This window comes from Setaria italica, chromosome VII, assembly GCF_000263155.2.
Source record: "Setaria italica strain Yugu1 chromosome VII, Setaria_italica_v2.0, whole genome shotgun sequence".
Classification (NCBI taxonomy): Eukaryota; Viridiplantae; Streptophyta; class Magnoliopsida; order Poales; family Poaceae; genus Setaria; species Setaria italica.
In genome coordinates this window covers 16,375,481-16,398,552 of record NC_028456.1, presented here as the reverse complement: position 1 = coordinate 16,398,552, position 23,072 = coordinate 16,375,481, and positions in this window count along the sequence as shown.

Below are 23,072 nucleotides of genomic sequence, written 5' to 3'. Positions count from 1 at the left end.
TGCGGCATAGGGGAGCTGTGTTGCCGCGGCGCCGTGAGCGAGGACCCGACATGGCGTGAAGCTGCCCAACGCGGCGTCGGTGGGCGAGGGCCCAACATGGCATGGGCTGGCCCGGTGTAGGTGCAAGCGTAGGCGCAAGCGGCGGGAGCAGGGGTAGCCCATTTTTTTTTATTTTTTAAATATTTTTAGTCCCGGTTGGTAGTACTAACCAGACTAAAGGAGGTCTTTAGTCTTAGGTGAAATACTAGGGACTAGAGAGGGGGGTATTTAGTCTCGAAAGATTAGTTCCGATTGGATTTTCGAGACCTATGTGACTCTCCAACTAGGACTAATGCTCACTTTTCCACCAGTGAACGGCAGAGACTTAGAGCCTCGTAAGTACACAGAAACCCCTCTGTTTTGTCATACCGTTTCCATTCATCATCAAAGTATATTAATCATTTTGAGTTTGTTTCTTGCAGTGTTCACGGCGAGCTTGAATAGCACCCCCGCGACTCTGCTGGCTGCTTCCACGGCTGACTCGGGATTCGTCGTGCTCTTCCACGCCTTTCAACATCTAAAAGTTGTTCTCCATTATAGCAATCATGCTGATACAACGAAGTACAGGAAGCAATATGTGGGCTTGTTCGCAAATATGTAAATTGGCGTTTGATGCCCAAGAAATGCCTAATGGGCCCTTTCTTTATAGCCCATTAAGGAGATGTACTTTATGCTGCAGCTCGTTTATGCACACCATTAGACCTATAAGTACTACTTTCTCGACATCAACTACGTCTACTACATGCCTTCCATCAAGTCATCTTCTGCTCTGCTACATGCCAGCTTTTCGCGCACTTCCTCGCCGGCAGGGAGCTGCCTCGCGCCAGTCGCCACGGCAGCTGATTAAAGCTAGCTAGATGACGACGATGATGATTGTAGAACGAGAGAATGTGAGAGATCTTTTGATCCAACACACTTTCATTCATGAGCGGAGGTGGTTAAATACATGTTCAGGAAGCACCTATGGCTAACAAACTAGTGCTCGGTCAAGCCTAGAATCTACTCCGTCCGTCACAAATTTCTATTTATTTTGGTTTTTTTATATTTATAGCTTTTGCTATGCCCTTATAAATCAAAGTCATGTACTTGGAAAAGTCAAAACAAATAGTAATTTGGGACCGAGAGAGTAGGATCAAACCTATACAATGTATAGGAGAACGTTACAACCATTTACATTGTTAGTATAGATGGCCAAATGGGCGGCCCGGCCTGGCCTGGCACGAGCACGAATAAGCCCGGCCTGTTTAGGCCCGCACAACAGCCGTGCCAGGCTGGGCCGGCCCGTGTGCCGAAGAAGCGGCCCAGGCCCAGCTTGCTACCTTCTTACGTAGGCCGTGCCGGCCCGCTAGCCCGGCGGGCCTTAACAGCCTCACCGTGCCTGTGCCAGCCTGTGACACATTTTATTAAAAACCCCTAACCAGAATCAAATTCATCACACTAAGACATTTTCACAGTTTCAAAGCCAAATTCAAAACTTAGTTTCAACATATTCACAGTTTCACATGTTCAACATATTCACAAAGATTCACGCAGATTCACATATTCACACAGATTCACAATCACAATAACACAAACAAATTTGAATATTATTTTGAGTTGTTTGTATTGCTGCCTCATTAAAAATCTTTGTAGGTAAAAACTCACACCTCGTGAGAAAACCCTACAATGGAAAAAAGAGTACAGCCAGCTCATCAAAGTTCATTGTTCAGACACAAGTTCACAACTCAACTGACAACTCACAACTCACAAGTCACAAGACCTACACAAGCACAATAGCATGAGGCTTCTGAGTTCTAACTTGCTCCTGAATATTGACAGAGCACCAACAGGACAACAAGCATCTAGCTTCTGTAAAAAATGATAGGAGGATCAGAGATCATCAAGTAACAAGTATGTTGCAGGAGAAGTAAATGAGATTAGAAATCTTACTCATCAAGATACAAATTCTCAAATGACTCTTCAAGTTCGGTATCGTCGACGGTATGCTGCAGTCTTGAATCTCCTTGCTCCCAATCCTTGATCAAAGCCAAGATCTCCACCATCTCAGGGTCAGACGACGTCGCCGCTCCTCAATGATCCTGCTAGTGGTAGTAAATGCAGATTCTGAAGATATAGTAGAGACAGGCACAGTCATAACATCCCTAGTTAAGATAGATAGAAGAGGATATGATAACTTATGCTCATGCCACCAGGTCAATATGTTGAAGTCATCATCATATTGGTTGATAGTGTCACTGTCTAGGTAGGCAGACAGTTCAGAAGCAGCAGCAAGAGAGGCACCTGTTTGAGCAGCTTGCAATAAAGCACTAGCAGATTGTCTCCTAGACAGGGAGGAGGAAACAGAAGTAGAACCCAGGCCAGCACCAAGGCTAGCAGCAGAATAAGTAGATGAAGCACCCTGGGAACCAAAGATCTTACCCCAAGCAGTCTTTTTCTTACCTGCAGGGCCTGGCTGAGTGGCCCTCTACATCCTCACAGAACCATACTTAGCTTCATATTTGCCAAAGATTGTAGACAATTCAGCTCTTACATCAGTTAAGTAACTAGAATAATCCTTACCAGTTAGCTGAGACATCAGCTGAAGCACATTGCTAAAACCAGTAATCTTAGCTCTAGGATCCAATATAAAAGCAAAGGCATAAAGTATAGGTATATCAGACCAATAATCTAAGAACTTAGACTTCATGGGTGCAACAACATGTTTCAGATTAGCATCATTAGCATAGAAATTAAGGTGCCTAGCTATCTCAAGAATATGATGCAAGATTAATGGAGCAGTTGGATAATAAACACCAGACAGAATAACAGTAGAATCATAGAATTGTTCAAGAAATATCATAATCTTTTCAGCAACATACTAGTGTAATTCTGTTAGAATTGTTTGACCTTCAACCAAACCATATTAAGTGGTTATGAACTAATGGAATGTGATCTTATGGGGCAATAGATTCTTTAACATGAGATAAGTTGAATTCCATCTAACATCCATGTCCAAAGCAAACTTACGAGGGCAGACACCTATAGCAATGCAATATGACTTGTATGCCACAATACGTTGGTTAGAACAATTTAGGAATGAAATTGCAGTTCTAAATGAACTAAGCATAGGCTTGAAAACATCAAGGCCAGCCTGAACAATAAGATTAACAATGTGACAAGCACAACGCTGATGAAAAAATAGTTTGCCCATGTAACCAGTCAATGAAGGATGAAGCTTACCAATTGCGGCAGTGTTTGCCGATGCATTATCCAATGTTATAGAAAATATCTTATCATTTAAACCATAATCAGTAGCAACAGATGTAATGCGCTCAGCAATATTATCAGCATTATGAGAAACATCAATTAAACGAAGGCCTTCTCTAGTTGCCAATCAGCATTCACATAATGAACAACCACACTAAGGTAATCTTCCTTAGCATTACCAGACCATATGGCAGATGTAAGAGCAACAAAGGAAACAGATTGCAAAGAAGCCACAAGTTTAGTACGACGCTCATCAAAATACTTAACAAAATCTTTGGTGGTGGTTTGCCTAGACACACAACTGAATCTAGGATTATGAGCAATATTAATATACTCCTCAAATGCATCAGACTCACCAAAGCATAAAGGAAGGTCTAGTCTAGCAATCAATCTGCACAACTGGATACGAGCAACATTAGGATTGTGCTCCCACATATGGAGAGAGCCATCAGGATTGTACTTGAGTTGGGACTGAGCCATACATGAAGCACCTAGCAAGACTGGGCACTTTGGAAGGTGCCTATGCAAGTGTCCAGTACCACTAGAAGACTTACCAAAATAAACTTTCTTGCAATGTAGGCACTTAGCACCAGTTCTTACCCTCTTGTTATTCATTACCTCGTACAGTGGCTCAAAGTCGTCCCATACCTTAGAGGTGCAAGAACGAGTCCTCTTGCTGCCCGTACTCTCCGAGCCCGGACCAGCACCAGAGCCAGTAGCAGCAGGTGGTGGAGAATCTCCACTACCTGGCTGAGAATCGGGGACGGCACCACTGAGCAGCGCTCGCCGATCCGCCTCCAAATCAGAATTATCATCTCCGGTTTCCCCCATCAACCGCAACTCATCATTGAGGCAGGTTGGATAGTCGTCGTCCATCCTAAGACCTCAAATGAAGAGCACACCCGGAACAGGGAACACACCCTCGAGCCCTCCACCATTGACATCGTCGCCTCGACGGTTCCGTTCCTCAACGACGCACGGCACCTATAGGAGACCTGCAAGAGGAGAAAAGTGAGGGAGGCGGATCTGCGAGGGGTCGAAACAAGAAGAGGAACGAGAGGAGGTTGTTTACCTACGCAGCCGGAGCCCTAAGCCGGAGAAGACGAACCGCAATGGTGGGGAACCAGGGAGTGAGGCGGATCTGCGAGGGGTTGGGAGAAGGAGGCGAGGAGCCGGGAAGGAAGGCGGAGGGCCAGAGGGGCTAGGGGAGAAGCGGGGTTACGTGGAGGGAGGCAGATGGGTGACCGGCGAGCCGGCGGCGGGCAAGGATGCTGGATTTGAGAGGGGAGGAGCAGTTACGGGGGTAGGGAGGCGGAGGGGCCACCGGCAAGCCAGCGACAGGCGAGGATGCCGAATCTGAGAGTGGAGGAGGAGTTACAGGGGGAGGGAGGCAGAGGGGCCACCGGCAAGCCGGCGGCAGGCAAGGACGCCAGATCTCAGAGTGGAAGAGTAGTTACGGGGAGAGGGAGGCGAATGGGCCACCGGCGAGCCGGCGGTGGGCGAGGACGCCGGATCTGAGAGGGGAGGGACAGGGTGAGACCGACGGCGGGCAAGGACAGCGGAGGATCTAGGGGGAGGAGGCGCAGGCATCGAGGGACGGAGGGAGGAGGCGAGGAGCCGGGAGGAAGCGAGGGGAGCGCTGGAGAGGGCGAGAGGCGGCTCAATGCGGGAGCGGAGCGGGTGCGGGGTAGGGTTTCGGCTAGGGGTCGCCGGGTGCTGGTGTTTTATACGGCCGTTGGCCGGGCCGAGGCAGGCGTGGCACGCCTAAACAAGCCGTGCCGGCCGTTGCTAGCCCACGGGCTGAATGGGCCAGGCCGTGCCGAGCCAGCCCACGGCCTGAGGTAGCGGCCTAGGCCCGGCCCGTGGTGTAGGTCGGGCCGGCCCAGTCCTGCAAGGCCGCTGTGCCGAGCCGTGCCTGTACCGGGCCAAATGTCGTGCCGTGGGCCGGCCCACGGGCCGCGGGCCAAATGGAAAACTATAATTGTCAGTGTAACACCCCCGGCAGTCTGAACATCGTCTCCTGACAAAATGCACAGACTAGAAAAAAAAGAGTCGAATAAATCTGAAGCTAATCCTTTGGTCATTATATCTGCAATCTGTTGATCAGTTGGTAAACGAACGATGCAAAACTCACCGAGGGATGGATGTCCAACTCGATGTGTTTGGTGCTGTGATGATGAACAGGATTACTGGCCATGTAAGCTGCAGATATATTGTCACCGAAGACCACTGTTGCTGACAGGACTGCACATTGTAATTCACCAGGCAATTACCTTAGCCAGCAGCACTCTGCATCTGCATTTTTCACTGCCCTGTATTCAGCCTCTGCACTCACTGCTAGAAACCTCGACTTTAGTCCCGGTTGGTAGAGGCTAAATCTCTCTAAAAACCATTCGGGATAAATTTTTCGAGACAAAAAGGGGTCCTTTAATCCCATTCCATCCACCTGGGAAGACCCTCTTTAGGCCCTATTTGTTTGGGCTTTCAGCCAGCTTCTCACCCCCAGAAGTCGAAAGTTTGAACAAATGGCAAGCTTTTGAGCCTAGCTTTTCATGAGCTAAAAGCTGTGGAAAGCCACGTTACAATGGTAAGCTGGAAAGGAGGAAAGAACGAGCTTCTAACTAGCTTTCTGGGTTATTTAGACGCCTACCATCGGTTATGTACCGAATCGGTACGTTCTTTTTCCTCTTCCACCTCCTCCCCCGACACGCCGCCCTCCCTCCGCCCCAGGTCGCGCCGCCCGCCTGCCGCCCTCCATCCGCCCTAGCGGCGCTAGGTTACGGCGAGCGTGAGCGCCAGGCCTACAACTTCGGGGGCGGAGGCGGAGCAGGGGCTGCCCGTGCAGCCTTCGGCGCCGCCGCCGCCGCTCGCAGCCGGAGTGGACTAGGCGAAGGGGAGTGGGAGGGATGTAATACCTTGCCATTTTAGTCACCAAAGTGACTTTGAAAAATTGGAAGCAATTTGAGAAGAAAAGAAAAAGAAATTGGCCAAAAATCAAATTCAGGTCAAATTTGACCGAAATTTGAATTTTGAATTGAAATTCAGAAAAATTCGTCAAAAATATGGAATAATGGTGTAAGGGTGATTAGAACTTGAGGATCAAGAAATTGGAACAGAATTGGTCCTAGATATCTCAAAAGAATCAAAGAAAGCAAATAAAACCGAAGTGCACTATTCACCATCTGACAATAGGAAATTTCAGAAAAACAGCAGCAGAGTCCATTTTCAAAATTAATTTCTGATGAATTTTTCAAATAAGTAAATCAGAACAACTACACCATATTAAAGTGTGGACTTTGGACTACTAGATTTGGGTGTTTTTGATCAAGAATAGCAGAGGGATCTATTTCAAATGAAGGCCTAAAGTCAGCATCTCGTCACTGTAATTGCATCACTGAAAATGACTAAGTCTGAAGACAGCAGTGTGTGGCCGACTTTGAAATGGACTTCAGAGGAATGTAGATCGAAAGAGGTAGGTGTTTTTGGGAAAAATGGAAACCTTGAAGATGGTAGAACACAATTGGGTAGAAGTTGAACTACAGAAAGAGGATTTGGAGCACCGAAATGATTCACTAAGTCGGGCACATGACCACATCGAGTGACTGACGAAACTGAATGGAAGGGAAAAAGGGTTCAGTCATTTGCCCGAGAAAAATTTAAATTTGGAGACTTTTGGATGTTTATCTCGGGCAAAGGTTTATATATCAATTGGAAAACTCGAGATTATCTACAACTTTTCTTAAGACACATATGCACTGTCGGATTTGGAATCGGCCGTGGTGGAGCTCTGAAGTTTCGGGTGTCAGAAGAAAAGGGGGGGAACGATGACAGAGCAAGCAGGACGTGTCGCCGCCGCCGTCGTCGGTCGCTCGCCAGCGCGGCAGCTACGCCACCTCCTCACCACGCAAGCCTACGAGTAGGCCACGGTGTCGCCCATGCGCGCGGTGAAAGCTTGAATAACTATCGCTCCCGCGCCGCCGTTTCTACCGCTGTCCTTTTTACCGCCGCCATCTCCTCTGTCCAAGCCGCCGCCGCCGAGAAAAATACTCCCACCACACCGCAGCTCCCGTCGATTCCCTCCGTCCACACCTCCACCCACACCCCACCAGCAACCCTAGCAGCTTGTTGCCCAGCCTCTCTGCCGGTACGCCTTAAACCGCCGCCGTTTCTGTCCGTCGTCGCCGCACCTCCCGCTCACGGTGAGCACCCCCTTGCGCTTGTTCTCTTCCTTCTTGGGTAGCCTTAGGCAGGTGCTTAGGATGCTAGGATGGTGTCGTGGTAGTCGTCGGGGTAGTTTGCGCCGTTGTCGTGCGTAGTCGCGACCGGCCGTAGGTGCCGCCGCCCGCCGCCGTGGAGGGAATGGCTCCGGCCATCTCCCGAGGAAGTGCTGCCACGCACGGGTGTGTGAGGGCATGGAGGTGCTTTCCTGACCTAGTTCTGCCGCGGGTAGGGCGCCGGTCGGCGAGCCGCACCGCCCCCTGTCGTGCGCGAGTTTTGGCGGGAGGAGGAAGAAGAGTCTGGCGCCTTGGGCCCGCGCGTCAGTAGGGAAGAGAGGGAGAGGGAGTCGGCCGGCCGGACGCGGAGGCCAGTTGGGCTGCGGCCTTGAAAGCCCAGGAGCGCTCGCGGTCGACCGTGGAGAGGAAGGCCGGAGGCCCAGAGGAGCCAGCAGACCGCGCTCGCGAGGAAACGAAGAAAAAGAAAAGAGGGCCGTTGGGCCGTCGCGAGCGAAAGGAGAAGAAGGGGAAAGAGGAATCGGCCCAATAGGGCCCGGCCGGGGTAAAAGGAGGCCGGCGGGTAGAAGGAATAGGAGAAGGGGTGGGTCCGCGTCACGGGCCCAGCGCAAGTGAGAGGGGGTAGAGTCGAGCCGCGTGAGAAAAGTCGCCGGGGGTGTTTTTCGGGAAAATTTGGATTTCCTTTATAGAATAATTAGTTTAAATTGGAATCCCACCATTTAAATCACAGAAATTTCTAGGAGTGTCCAAAATTAGTGAAACCAATTTTGTTAGGCTTGTTTTATTTTCCTTTATGCATTAAAATTTTTATACCCTAGGAAAACTATAAAAATTTAGGTATTCATTTAATGCCTTTCTTTTAAGTAATTAATAATACTTAATCTTATAAAATGTATAAATATGGGATAACATTTCGTAATCACAAATTATTCTCAACTCATAGGAAATTAGTTTTTCAAGTTAGAAAATAATTATAACCTTTTCAAAAAAAATAAAAGAAAGGCCTTGAGTAAGGTTAGGTAAGAAAATAAAAATTTTGGGCTAATCTTTTTGGGTTTTTGTGTGTTGGCTTGCAACTTTATCATGATAAATTGTATAGTCCTTGTCGGCTTGCAACTTTATCATGAAGGAAAGTTGTATAGTCTTTTATTCAAAAATTTGCATTCCTAACCCCTGCATGTGTTGTGCTATAGACCCCGAAGCACCAGAAGGAGATTACTTGGAATTTTCAGAAGGACCTTCGGAGTTTGAAGAAGTCTTTGAATTGGTCCCCTGCGAGGCCAACCCGTCGGACAGTACTAACTTTTTAAGCGAACAAGGCAAGCCCCGGTGCATTACACCTATTATTTTGAAGTCAATATTTCATGTGTCCTATATTCAGTTATTTGCTATATGTATGCATTAAGTCTAGGAGTTGCTTGAAACCTATTCTTGTGCATGATCATACCTTGTTCTAAGGACATCTTTGCCACTTGTTCAAACCCTAGTAGGTATCCCAAGTCTAGAAATGCTTAGTTGCTTCAATGCTTGGTTTACCAACCTTAAGGAAAACTTTTTGAGTCTTACATGTTATTTATGGGAAGATGACTTGGAATTGAGAAGCGGATAGAAGCTAGAGATGTAGTTCTGTCTGCTAGATTAATGTGGTGAAGGCCCGATTCGTTGTCTTAACCTTTGATCAAGTGATAATCATCTGATCACTTACTGGGTATGGGACCAGTAAAGCCCAGTAGGTTAGCAAACTCTCTGATCGGGAATACTTCGTACCCGCGCTTGACGTGCTGGAGATTGGCAGGGGTGTAGCCTGAAACTCACATGGTGATCGGGCCAGACATGGGGTCCCATGTGGGGGTGCGTCCCTGGGTCCGGGTAGTCTTATTCCCAATCATTGATTTTGCTAATCGAAAGGTCGTTGTGTACGACCTGGACAGTCGTATATAACTGGTGATCGGGGTACTCTCCTGCAGGATGTAAATTGATCCGGATCGCCGCAATTCTCGGTTATGAATGCACTTGATCACTGTTGAGCATCGTAGCATAAATTCATGAATGGCATATCTTTCTGATAATGTTTGATGTATGACTTAATATCTATGGTTGCGTTTACTTTCTTCTCATCATCTAGAATGGTTAGGTAATGACTTAACCCAAATAAAAGATAAAACTAAGGCATCACTTGTAGTAAGCTTTTCGGCAAAAATGTATCAGCCAAGTACACCAAAAAGCTATCATGTACTTCCAAAGAAAAGCTATTATATTGGTTAGTCGGGTAAGACTTGCTGAGTACCTCGTACTCAGGGTTATCCCTTGTGGCTATCTTTTCAGAAGCACCGCAGGAGTCCACCGAGGAGGAAGCCCCGAAGCCCTAGGGTATTGTTATGAGTCTCACAATACCCTTAGAAGAAGTTTTTTTTAATGCTCATCTCCATCTGAACCGTTTATGTTTTAAGTCCTAGAACTCTGTCTAACACTGCACTATTAAGTTTGCTTCAAACTAAGTCTTGTAATAACTCGTACCTCTTGTATGTATGTAAAAATGTAATATTTGTTGATGCTATCCCATCGCGGATACTATCCTGATGTATGGCTACGAGACACAACGTGGATCTTTCGAGGAGTCCTAGGGACACTCGACGGACGACCGGACTTATACTGTTTTAAGTGCGTTTCGAATAATTGCTACGTCGGCAGCAATTAGGCGCATTTAAATCAGTTTAAGTTGGACGGTTCCGCCACAGCTGGTATCAGAGCCGTAGGTTGGGATAATCAACAGGTATTACCATTTAAAAACTGGGACTCTATTTTAAAATAAAGAAAACATGAGTCACAGGTGGCAGTAGTGTTAACTGGTTGTTTGTTTTGCAGATGCTAACTGTTTGCTGCGTGTCGCTAGTATTCGGTAGTCTGTTATTTAGGGAGAGATTACGATGCCACCAATTTCTTTACGAGTGTGTATATGAGTCTGTGAGTCCGTAGGAATCGTTGCATCATGTTGCATAAGCATATTTTCAAAATTTTTGGGTTTAGTGAGTGCCGTTAGACCTGACCTCGTTTCTTTTATAGGATGTTTCAAGAAGGTTACACTGATCAAGATGGATGGACCCGCGGCCATTATCTGGATAAGCCGGGGTTTGTGAAGTTGCTATGGAAGACGCTGCAGGAATTAGGCTTTCACAACCCTCCAGAATATTATTGGAGGAAGGAAGATACGGGTCACAAACAGTACTGCACTGTTTATGTGCACATTCCAGATGAAGACACCAATCCCAATTGGCGTCTAGAAGAAGTAATGGAGTCAGGCTTTGAGTTCAATGACACAATTGAAAGGGCGGCTATGACTGCTCTTACCGAGTTATGTGAAAAGCACAAAGTAGAGATAGGGTCGAGCTCTGCTCGGTTCTATCCTATCAAGAATCAAGATGACGGGATCTGGAAGAGGAGAATTAAAGCTCTGAAGAACTCTTCTCGTGTAGAGCACGATATCTTGGTTGCTGCTGCTTCTGATTACATGACGGCCATGTACAACTTACATCAGTCTTGCATCAGAGAGTATTACAATCAGAGGCAGAAAAATGAAGACGCCAAAATGGAGTTAATGGGCGCCCGACATGATAAGGAATTGTACAAAAAGGCGGCATTGACAAGGGAACACGACATGGAGAAAATAATAAGGGAACAGTCCAGGAGAATAGACGACTACAAAGAAAAACTCAGGGTGATGCAAGGATTCATAGAGGCTAGCAGGAGCATGGCAGATAGAGCAAGGGAGGAAGCCGAATCCAATGTTAATAGGCTTGAAGCAAAAAGATTCCAGCAGCTGGACGAGATCTTATCACTTCGTCTGGCTTTGGAGGAGATGCAGGCCCAGGTACCTGCGCAAAACATTGTTAATGTTCCACCGCCTCCACCACCAGAAGAGCCCCAGCCACCGAACCCAGAAGAAGCGGACCAGTTAGTGGATGTGGTAGGAGTGAAGGAAGATCTTGCTCCACCTGCAGCTCCTGAGATTGATCTATACGCTCATGAGAACTTAGAAGGGTTTGATGTTGACATGGAAGATGATCAGGGTGAAGCTCCCGTGGGAAATCAACAATTTGTCTGGGCCAATGCAAACGCCGATGGGCTAGATCCACAAGGCTACGGGCCAATGTAGCAGTGGGAAGAAGCGGAGCAAGAAGACGGGGAAGAAGAGGAGGATCCTGAAGAGATGGAGGGAAATTCCGGAGTTAGTACCTCTGCATCCTACACTTCTTACACTTCGAGCGACCTCGGGCCGGAATCAGGAAGTGAGAACTCAGTGAATCAAGCCCCACCTGTCGCTCCTCCAGGACAAACATTGATGACAGTGGAGCAAGATATTCTACAAGCAGCAATGGCCCGACTAGGACTGAATGCCGAAGAACTAGGCATCTACCCTTACGATGGTTGAAGCGAGACCTTATCTAAGAGATGTTGTAATATATTTATGTAAGATACATGTGATGGACAGAGTAGCACGATGGTTTTGTAAAGAGTAACTTCAAATCATGTACTATAAATAAATATGTGTATAAGTGTGGTTTATGTATGGTCATGTTGTGATGTGTGAAATATTAGTGTGCAGGGAACTGTTGATAAAATGCACCCTAAATATTAATGTTTTGTTTACTCTTGATAGCATGACGGATCCAAGAGGTCCACGAGCTTCAGGGTCAGGGGGCCATGAGGAGAATTTACCGAGAGCTCCAACGCTGGCAGATGCTATAGCCAGCCTTATGAACTCCGGGGCCGAACAGGCTCGATTACTTCAAATGATCGTACAGAACACTGGTAACGATGGAAATCGGCGGGATCCAGAGCGGGGTGTATCCTACACCCAGTTCCTGGAGACTCGTCCTCCAATATTTTTGAAGGCTGAGCATCCCCTTGAAGCTAATGAATGGCTTCAAACAATGGAACAGAAGTTTTGAGTAATCCCCCAGTGCACCACCACTCAAAAGGCAGAGTTTGCAGGACTCCAGCTTCAAGGTCCCGCTGGGACCTGGTGGACCAGCTATCTGGCTAGGCAGCCAGTTGGAAGGGAGGTTACATGGGAGAACTTTAAGGAAGCCTTCAGGACACAGTTTGTGCTGGAAGGTATCATGCGAATGAAACTGGAGCAATTTTTAGGACTCCAGCAAGGGAACCGCAACATTCTTGAGTATACCAATGAGTTCGACCACTTAGCCCAATATGCACCAGAACATGTCAATACCGAGTCCAGAAAAAGAGATTGTTATCTTCGTGGGCTCAATGCAAGAATGCAGGAGAAGTTGTCCACCTGCACCTTTGCCGACTATAGCTCTGCGGTAAGTACAGCCATTACCGTAGAAGAAAAGATGAGAATTCTAGATGAAACCCTAAGGAAAGAGGAAGCTTTGAAAAGGAAGAATATTCCTTTTGGAACCTTTGGGAGTGCTCCACAAAGAATGAAGGTGGTATATCGAGGTCCTCCTCGACCTGTGTATCGACCTTCATTTCAGCAGAGATCCTTCCAGCCCTGGAATGTCAGAGCTCCCAGTAATGCTCCTCGTCCTGGAAATGCGCCACCTCTTGGGTTTCGTAACCCTACTCCTCCAGGGAATCCACAGGTTTGCTTTAACTGTGGGAAGCCGGGACACTTTGCCCAGGACTGCCGTTTTCCCAAGGTTGGGGGAAACGCAAATTTGAGGGCTCAAACTTCGGGTCAAGGCACTGGGCAGAAGTTTGTCCGTCGCAAATTTGTGAACACCAAGACAGGACAAGCTCATTATATGAATGTGGAGGAAATTCCAGAAGGAGAGCCTATTCTGGCAGGTATGTACCTTGTTAACAATTATCCTGCCATGGTTTTATTTGATTCGGGTGCATCACATACTTTTATAAGTAGAAGGTTTGTTACGCAACACCAACTAGAAGTACATACATTAAATGTCAAGTATGCTATTCAAGCTACTGGAGCTACACAGAATACAAATCAAGTAACTCGCAATGTGATTTTAAACCTAGAAGGAAATAAGGTGGGTGCTTATCCTTTAATTCTGGAAGATCAAGGAATAGATATTATTTTGGGGGTAAATTGGATGAAGGAACATAAAGTTCAAATCGATATGGATAATCGGATCGTTAGTATGAAAGATGACCAAGGCCACCCATTCGAGCTCCAATTACCCGCTCATCCTTGTTTGGACCAGATGGTCAAAAAGACTAGAGCAGTGACTCTAGAATCTATTCCTGTGGTTAATGAGTTTATAGATGTGTTCCCAGAAGATCTACCTGGACTACCGCCTGATAGAGCGGTAGAGTTTACCATTGAGTTAGAACCAGGCACCGCTCCTATCTCGAGAAGACCGTATCAAATGCCACCTAAGGAGTTAGCAGAATTGAAAATACAACTCCAAGAATTGTTGGACAAAGGTTTTGTCCGACCTAGCACTTCACCGTGGGGCTGCCCTACTCTATTTGTTAAAAAGAAGGATGGCACATTAAGGTTATGTGTGGATTACCGCCCTTTGAATGCGGTAACCATTAAAAACAAGTATCCGTTACCACGGATTGACTTGTTGTTTGACCAATTAGCTGGAGCCAAGGTCTTTTCAAAAATCGACCTTCGGTCAGGATACCATCAAATTAAGATAAAACCCGAAGACATACCTAAAACAGCCTTCTCAACCCAATATGGACTGTATGAATACTTGGTTATGTCTTTCGGACTGACAAATGCCCCAGCGCATTTTATGTACCTCATGAATTCAGTGTTCATGCCAGAGTTAGATAAATTTGTGGTCGTCTTTACAGACGATATCCTTGTCTTTTCTAAAAATGAAGAGGAACATGCGCAACACTTGCGTATTGTTCTAAATAGACTCCGGGAACATCAGTTGTATGCCAAGTTCAGTAAATGGGAATTCTGGTTAAAGAAAGTTCCATTCCTTGGGCACATATTGTCCAAAAAAGGAATTGAAGTAGATCCCGGAAAGGTTAAGGATATATTGGATTGGAAATCACCAACCTCTATTCATGAAGTAAGAAGTTTCTTGGGAATGGCCGGTTATTACCGTAGGTTCATTCCCAATTTCTCAAAAATTTCCAAACCAATCACAGAGTTATTGAAGAAAGAAGTAAAATTTGAATGGAAACCTGAGTGTGAAGAATCATTTCAAGTCTTAAAGAAGTTGCTAACTACAGCCCCGGTGTTAGCTCAACCGGATATAGAGAAGCCCTTTGATGTATACTGTGATGCCTCTGAAACAGGCATAGGGTGTGTTCTTATGCAAGAAGGCAGAGTTATTGCTTATGCTTCTCGTCAACTGAAGCGTCATGAAGAGCATTACCCTACCCATGATTTAGAGCTTGCTGCCGTAGTGCATGCATTAAAGATATGGCGACACTATCTTTTGGGTAGTGAATGTCGTATCTTTACTGACCACAAAAGTTTGAAGTACATCTTTACTCAAATGGATTTGAACATGAGGCAAAGACGATGGCTGGAACTGATTAAAGACTATAATTTAGAAATCCATTATCATCCTGGTAAGGCTAATGTGGTGGCTGACGCCTTAAGCAGAAAGGCCCAATGCCACTGCACTACCGTCCAGTCTAACCTTAAGACTTATGTGAGGAAATGGAAGATTTGAGTTTGGAAATAGTAAAACAAGGCACCCTTCAGAATATTATGATACAAGATACCTTAAAGGAAAGAATTATAACAGCCCAAAAAGAAGATCCATGGATTAAGATACTCTATCAACAAAAAGCAGAAGGGAAGATCCCCGAACTCAATCAAGAAGAAGATGGAGGACTGTACTTCAAGAAAAAGATAGTAGTTCCTAAGGATGAAAGTCTAAGAAAGTTGATCTTAGAAGAAGCACATCTATCTAAGTTTGCTATTCATCCCAGAAGCAATAAAATGTACCAAGATTTAAAGCAAAGGTTTTGGTGGGCCAAGATGAAACCTGAAATTGCAAGGTATGTAGCTGAATGTGATACTTGCCGAAGAGTTAAGCCCATACTACAAAAGTCGGCAGGTTTACTTCAACCCTTAGAAATCCCTGTCTGGAAATGGGAGGATATTTCCATGGACTTTATAGTTGGATTTCCTACCACTTCAAAAGGGTATGATTCCATATGGGTTATTGTCGACCGCCTTACTAAGTCAGCTCACTTTATTCCCGTCAAGACTACCTATCCGGTGTCGACATATGCTAAACTCTACATAGCCCGGATCGTATCCTTGCACGGAGTACTAAAGACAATTATCTCTGATCGAGGTTCCCAGTTTGTTTCCAGATTTTGGGAACAGTTGCAAAAGGACATGGGCACTACTCTAATTAGAAGTTCTGCCTATCAGCCTCAAACTGGAGGACAGACAGAAAGAGTTAATCAAATCTTGGAAGACATGTTGAGAGCATGTGTCCTTACCTTCTCTAAGCTATGGGACGAATGTTTGCCCCTAGCCGAGTTCTCCTATAATAATAGCTATCAAGCTAGCATTAAAATGGCACCTTTCGAAGCCCTGTATGGTCGAAGATGCCGAACCCCTTTGAATTGGTCAGAAGTAGGAGAAAGAACACATTTGGGATCAGATCTGGTTATGGAAACCGAGGAAAAGGTCCAGAAAATTCGCAAACATTTGGAAATAGCCCAGTCCCGACAAAAGAGTTATTCGGATAAAAGGAGAGGGTCCTTGGAATTTCATACCGGAGATTTTGTATACTTAAAGGTATCCCCGATGAAAGGAGTACAACGATTTGGAATAAAGGGTAAGTTAGCCCCAAGATATATTGGTCCTTATGAGATTCTGGAACGAAAGGGTCCAGTGGCATACAAGCTGTCATTACCAGACCAACTTACTTCTATACATGACGTATTTCATGTATCCCAGCTTAAGAAGTGTTTAAGAGTTCCAGAAGAAACTCTAGAAGATCCAGAAATCAAGCTCGCACCAGATCTAACCTATGAAGAAAGGCCTATTAAAATTCTGGATCAAAAGACAAGAGATACCCGAACTCGGAGTATCACCTTTTACAAGGTACAATGGAAAAATCATACTCCGGATGAAGCTACTTGGGAACAGGCTGAAGACCTAGAGTCTAAATATCCTGAATTGTTTGAAACCATCAGGGACAGATGAACAAAAGCCACCACCCCACTATCCTTGTACAGAAAAGAGAAAAATAGTTGACCTGATGCAGTTTCCTTTCCATTCTCAAAGCCGAGGATTTCACCCCGGGAATCTCGGGACGAGATTCTGTTAAGGGGGAGAGGATGTAATACCTTGCCATTTTAGTCACCAAAGTGACTTTGAAAAATTGGAAGCAATTTGAGAAGAAAATAAAAAGAAATTGGCCAAAAATCAAATTCAGGTCAAATTTGACCGAAATTTGAATTTTGAATTGAAATTCAGAAAAATTCGTCAAAAATATGGAATAAAGGTGTAAGGGTGATTAGAACTTGAGGATCAAGAAATTGGAACAGAATTGGTCCTAGATATCTCAAAAGAATCAAAGAAAGCAAATAAAACCGAAGTGCACTATTCACCATCTGACAATAGGAAAATTCAGAAAACAGCAGCAGAGTCCATTTTCAAAATTGATTTCTGATGAATTTTTCAAATAAGTAAATCAGAACAACTACACCATATTAAAGTGTGGACCTTGGACTACTAGATTTGGGTGTTTTTGATCAAGAATAGCAGAGGGAGCTATTTCAAATGAAGGCCTAAAGTCAGCATCTCGTCACTGTAATTGCATCACTGAAAATGACTAAGTCTGAAGACAGCAGTGTGTGGCCGACTTTGAAATGGATTTCAGAGGAATGTAGATCAAAAGAGGTAGGTGTTTTTGGGCAAAATGGAAACCTTGAAGATGGTAGAACACAATTGGGTAGAAGTTGGACTACAGAAAGAGGATTTGGAGCACCGAAATGATTCACTAAGTCGGGCACATGACCACATCGAGTGACTGACGAAACTGAATGGAAGGGAAAAAGGGTTCAGTCATTTGCCCGAGAAAAATTTAAATTTGGAGACTTTTGGATGTTTATCTCGGGCAAAGGTTTATATATGACTTGGAAAGCTCGAGATTATCTACAACTTTTCTTAAGACACATATGCACCGTCGGATTTGGAATCGGCCGTGGTGGAGCTCTGAAGTTTCGGGCGTCAGAAGAAAAGGGGGGGAACGATGACAGAGCAGGCAGGACGTGTCGCCACCGCCGTCGTCGGTCGCTCGCCAGCGCGGCAGCTACGCCACCTCCTCACCACGCAAGCCTACGAGTAGGCCACGGTGTCGCCCATGCGCGCGGTGAAAGCTTGAATAACTACCGCTCCCGCGCTGCCGTTTCTACCGCTGTCCTTTTTACCGCCGCCATCTCCTCTGTCCAAGCCGCCGCCGCCGAGCAAAATACTCCCACCACACCGCAGCTCCCGTCGATTCCCTCCGTCCACACCTCCACCCACACCCCACCAGCAACCCTAGCAGCTTGTTGCCCAGCCTCTCCGCCGGTACGCCTTAAACCTCCCGCTCACGGTGAGCACCCCCTTGCGCTTGTTCTCTTCCTTCTTGGGTAGCCTTAAGCAGGTCCTTAGGATGCTAGGATGGTGTCGTGGTAGTCGTCGGGGTAGTTTGCGCCGTTGTCGTGCGTAATCGCGACCGGCCGTAGGTGCCGCCGCCCGCCGCCGTGGAGGGAATGGCTCCGGCCATCTCCCGAGGAACTGTTGCCACGCACGGGTGTGTGAGGGCACGGAGGTGCTTTCCTGACCTAGTTCCCCCGCCGGTAGGGCGCCGGCCGGCGAGCCACACCGCCCCCTGTCACGCGCGAGTTTTGGCGGGAGGAGGAAGAAGAGTCTGGCGCCTTGGGCCCGCGCGTCAGTAGGGAAGAGAGGGAGAGGGAGTCGGCCGGCCGGACGCGGAGGCCAGTTGGGCCGCGGCCTTGAAAGCCCGGGAGCGCGCGCGGTCGACCGTGGAGAGGAAGGCCGGAGGCCCAGAGGAGCCAGCAGACCGCGCTCGCGAGGAAACGAAGAAAAAGAAAACAGGGCCGTTGGGCCGTCGCGAGCGAAAGGAGAAGAAGGGGAAAGAGGAATCGGCCCAATAGGGCCCGGCCGGGGTAAAAGGAGGCCGGCGGGTAGAAGGAATAGGAGAAGGGGTGGGTCCGCGTCACGGGCCCAGCGCAAGTGAGAGGGGGTAGAGTCGAGCCGCGTGAGAAAAGTCGCCGGGGGTGTTTTTCGGGAAAATTTGGATTTCCTTTATAGAATAATTAGTTTAAATTGGAATCCCACCATTTAAATCACAGAAATTTCTAGGAGTGTCCAAAATTAGTGAAACCAATTTTGTTAGGCTTGTTTTATTTTCCTTTATGCATTAAAATTTTTATACCCTAGGAAAACTATAAAAATTTAGGTATTCATTTAATGCCTTTCTTTTAAGGTAATTAAATAAATACTTAATCTTTATAAAATGTATAAAATATGGAATAACATTTTCGTAATCACAAATTATTCTCAACTCATAGGAAATTAGTTTTTCAAGTTAGAAAATAATTATAACCTTTTCAAAAAAAATAAAAGAAAGGCCTTGAGTAAGGTTAGGTAAGAAAATAAAAATTTTGGGCTAATCTTTTTGGGTTTTTGTGTGTTGGCTTGCAACTTTATCATGATAAATTGTATAGTCCTTGTTGGCTAGCAACTTTATCATGAAGGAAAGTTGTATAGTCTTTTATTCAAAAATTTGCATTCCTAACCCCTGCATGTGTTGTGCTATAGACCCCGAAGCACCAGAAGGAGATTACTTGGAATTTTCAGAAGGACCTTCGGAGTTTGAAGAAGTCTTTGAATTGGTCCCCTGCGAGGCCAACCCGTCGGACAGTACTAACTTTTTAAGCGAACAAGGCAAGCCCCGGTGCATTACACCTATTATTTTGAAGTCAATATTTCATGTGTCCTATATTCAGTTATTTGCTATATGTATGCATTAAGTCTAGGAGTTGCTTGAAACCTATTCTTGTGCATGATCATACCTTGTTCTAAGGACATCTTTGCCACTTGTTCAAACCCTAGTAGGTATCCCAAGTCTAGAAATGCTTAGTTGCTTCAATGCTTGGTTTACCAACCTTAAGGAAAACTTTTTGAGTCTTACATGTTATTTATGGGAAGATGACTTGGAATTGAGAAGCGGATAGAAGCTAGAGATGTAGTTCTGTCTGCTAGATTAATGTGGTGAAGGCCCGATTCGTTGTCTTAACCTTTGATCAAGTGATAATCATCTGATCACTTACTGGGTATGGGACCAGTAAAGCCCAGTAGGTTAGCAAACTCTCTGATCGGGAATACTTCGTACCCGCGCTTGACGTGCTGGAGATTGGCAGGGGTGTAGCCTGAAACTCACATGGTGATCGGGCCAGACATGGGGTCCCATGTGGGGGTGCGTCCCTGGGTCCGGGTAGTCTTATTCCCAATCATTGATTTTGCTAATCGAAAGGTCGTTGTGTACGACCTGGACAGTCGTATATAACTGGTGATCGGGGTACTCTCCTGCAGGATGTAAATTGATCCGGATCGCCGCAATTCTCGGTTATGAATGCACTTGATCACTGTTGAGCATCGTAGCATAAATTCATGAATGGCATATCTTTCTGATAATGTTTGATGTATGACTTAATATCTATGGTTGCGTTTACTTTCTTCTCATCATCTAGAATGGTTAGGTAATGACTTAACCCAAATAAAAGATAAAACTAAGGCATCACTTGTAGTAAGCTTTTCGGCAAAAATGTATCAGCCAAGTACACCAAAAAGCTATCATGTACTTCCAAAGAAAAGCTATTATATTGGTTAGTCGGGTAAGACTTGCTGAGTACCTCGTACTCAGGGTTATCCCTTGTGGCTATCTTTTCAGAAGCACCGCAGGAGTCCACCGAGGAGGAAGCCCCGAAGCCCTAGGGTATTGTTATGAGTCTCACAATACCCTTAGAAGAAGTTTTTTTTAATGCTCATCTCCATCTGAACCGTTTATGTTTTAAGTCCTAGAACTCTGTCTAACACTGCACTATTAAGTTTGCTTCAAACTAAGTCTTGTAATAACTCGTACCTCTTGTATGTATGTAAAAATGTAATATTTGTTGATGCTATCCCATCGCGGATACTATCCTGATGTATGGCTACGAGACACAACGTGGATCTTTCGAGGAGTCCTAGGGACACTCGACGGACGACCGGACTTATACTGTTTTAAGTGCGTTTCGAATAATTGCTGCGTCGGCAGCAATTAGGCGCATTTAAATCAGTTTAAGTTGGACGGTTCCACCACAAGGGACGCCGTGATTCGGTGGTGATTCGCAGAACGGGGAAGATGAGCTCGCCTCAGCTGAGCATAAAGGAAGGTCAACACAGGCCAATGATGAGAGAGGTAGCAGAGGAACTCCAGCGATTGGCACGTCCAGTACCACCTCGCACTCAAGGGTTTCATGGTGTTAGTGCACTCATGATGCAGGGACGGTCGTCTGACAATTCATCGGGTGACTATACTAGTGAAGAAAGCACAGATTATTACATCCTCCAGAAGAAAGCCTCGATGAGCATAGAGTTTGCAAGATGAAATCAACATGGACAGATGACTGAATTTGTTGAAGCACGTGATAACTAGTATAATAATGCCTTGGTCTTCCGGTGCTAAAAGTTAGTGATAAAAAATGAAGGACTATAAAAGGGAAGCACAAGTTTCATAACACATGGAGCTTGATATTTGTTTCAATTAATTCACAGGATTCTAGTACCATTTTTAATAGTCTGTATATGGTTTTCATAAGGTTGCCACTTATGCTTCTCTTAAAAGATGCAATGAAGTTATTGTATAGAAAATTTGTACATACTTTCTATAGGAACTCAAGTTTCGTTGTAATAACACTATAACAGGAGCCAGCAAGATGCCTAACACATTTAGCAATGCATCATTTCGAATAACTTCGCATAACATTATATAAGATTGAAGCCCTTTAACCTTTCGATCAAAGAGGGTTGAATGTTAGCATAAACTGTAGCAGATACTTTTGCACCCATGCAAGAAAAAAACAAACCACCGTACCTGGCACACACTCTCCTCCACCCGATCCTCACCCTACCCCTCTTTCTTCCCCTTTTTCTCCGCCATCATCATCATCTTCTTCTTTGGTAGAATGGTTGACTGAGTAAACTTGTCAAAGTCGCGAGAGATGTACTGCTTTCATGATAGAATGAAAAGAAAACATCAAACCCTCGTGCGTTGGTTGACTGAGTAAATACGTGTTGGCTTGATGGTGATACTTCGTGAAGCACCTACCCACACCTTTTTGGTCAGTCTACTCGATGGGAAGACAGGAGGAGGGCGCGGGCGAGTGCGATGACCCGGCAAAAGTTGCCAACCTGGCATCAGTTTCGCCTGCTTCTATCAATCATCCATTGTAAACTGACAAAAGAGCGTGTTTCTCACGCGGCGGCACATTTGACGTGCAGTGCAGTACACGAACAACTCAGCTTTAGTCCTTGTTTGGAAACCTCATATAAAGCCCGATTTCCCAACCAGGATTACGAATTCAGGACCAAGGTTGGGATCTTTAGTCCCGAAAAAAATATTATAAATTCCGGGGATGTTCACACATTCGCTCAAGTCACGCAATTTTTCACGCGAAATATATGCTTGTGCGGTGCGTGTGATTCGAACCCGCAACCTCTTGCCTCGTGCATAGCTTCTGTCACACCCAATTTTGAAACAAAACCAAGTGCTACCTATATGGATGCCAGGATCTAATTTCATACATATAGTGACATCATAAGTGAGTAACAGCAACGCTATCACGAAAGGAAAGAGAGTCTATAATAGATTTACAGCGTAATCTTGAAAATGGAGGCTCCAAACTTCATAGGAAATCGATCGGGGGTTGCGTACGCCTAGAACTCAGCATCATCTTCACAACAACTTCATTGCAGCCTCTTCTTCTGAGCAACATTGGTTATAGCAAGGGTAAGCGCATGTCGTACTCAGCAAGTGTGGGGAACAAATGAATGCAAGGCTTAAACAAGGAGAGGCTTACTGGTTTACTACAATAAGCAATTTTAGTTGGTCAAATTTTATTAGCACCTGAATACTAAGGTATAAGTATATACCAACCCACGTTAACATAAAATGAGCCATAAGCATATGGCGAAAGCATAACCTACTAGTAGAGAATTGACCTTCTATCTAGGTACTTTTGTACCGGTTGACTTTGGACCCGGGACATCCCGGGTCAAGAATGAGGCATCGAAGGTCCCCGCGGGGGGGGGGGGGGGTTGCTAAAGCTTCCTTTAGTTCCCGTTGTAAAGACCAACCAGGACTACACCCCCTTTAGTCCCAATTGTAACGGCTAGAAATATCGCACCGACGCCCACTCCCTTTTATCCCGGTTGGAATTACAAAAGGTTTAGTGTCGGTTGGAATTACCAACCGGGACAAAAGGGGCTCTTTTATCCCAGTTGGAAACTCTTCTTCCTCCCCTAAAAATCCAACCAGCCTGAAACTCTTCTTCCTCCCCCAGCCCGAGCCACTC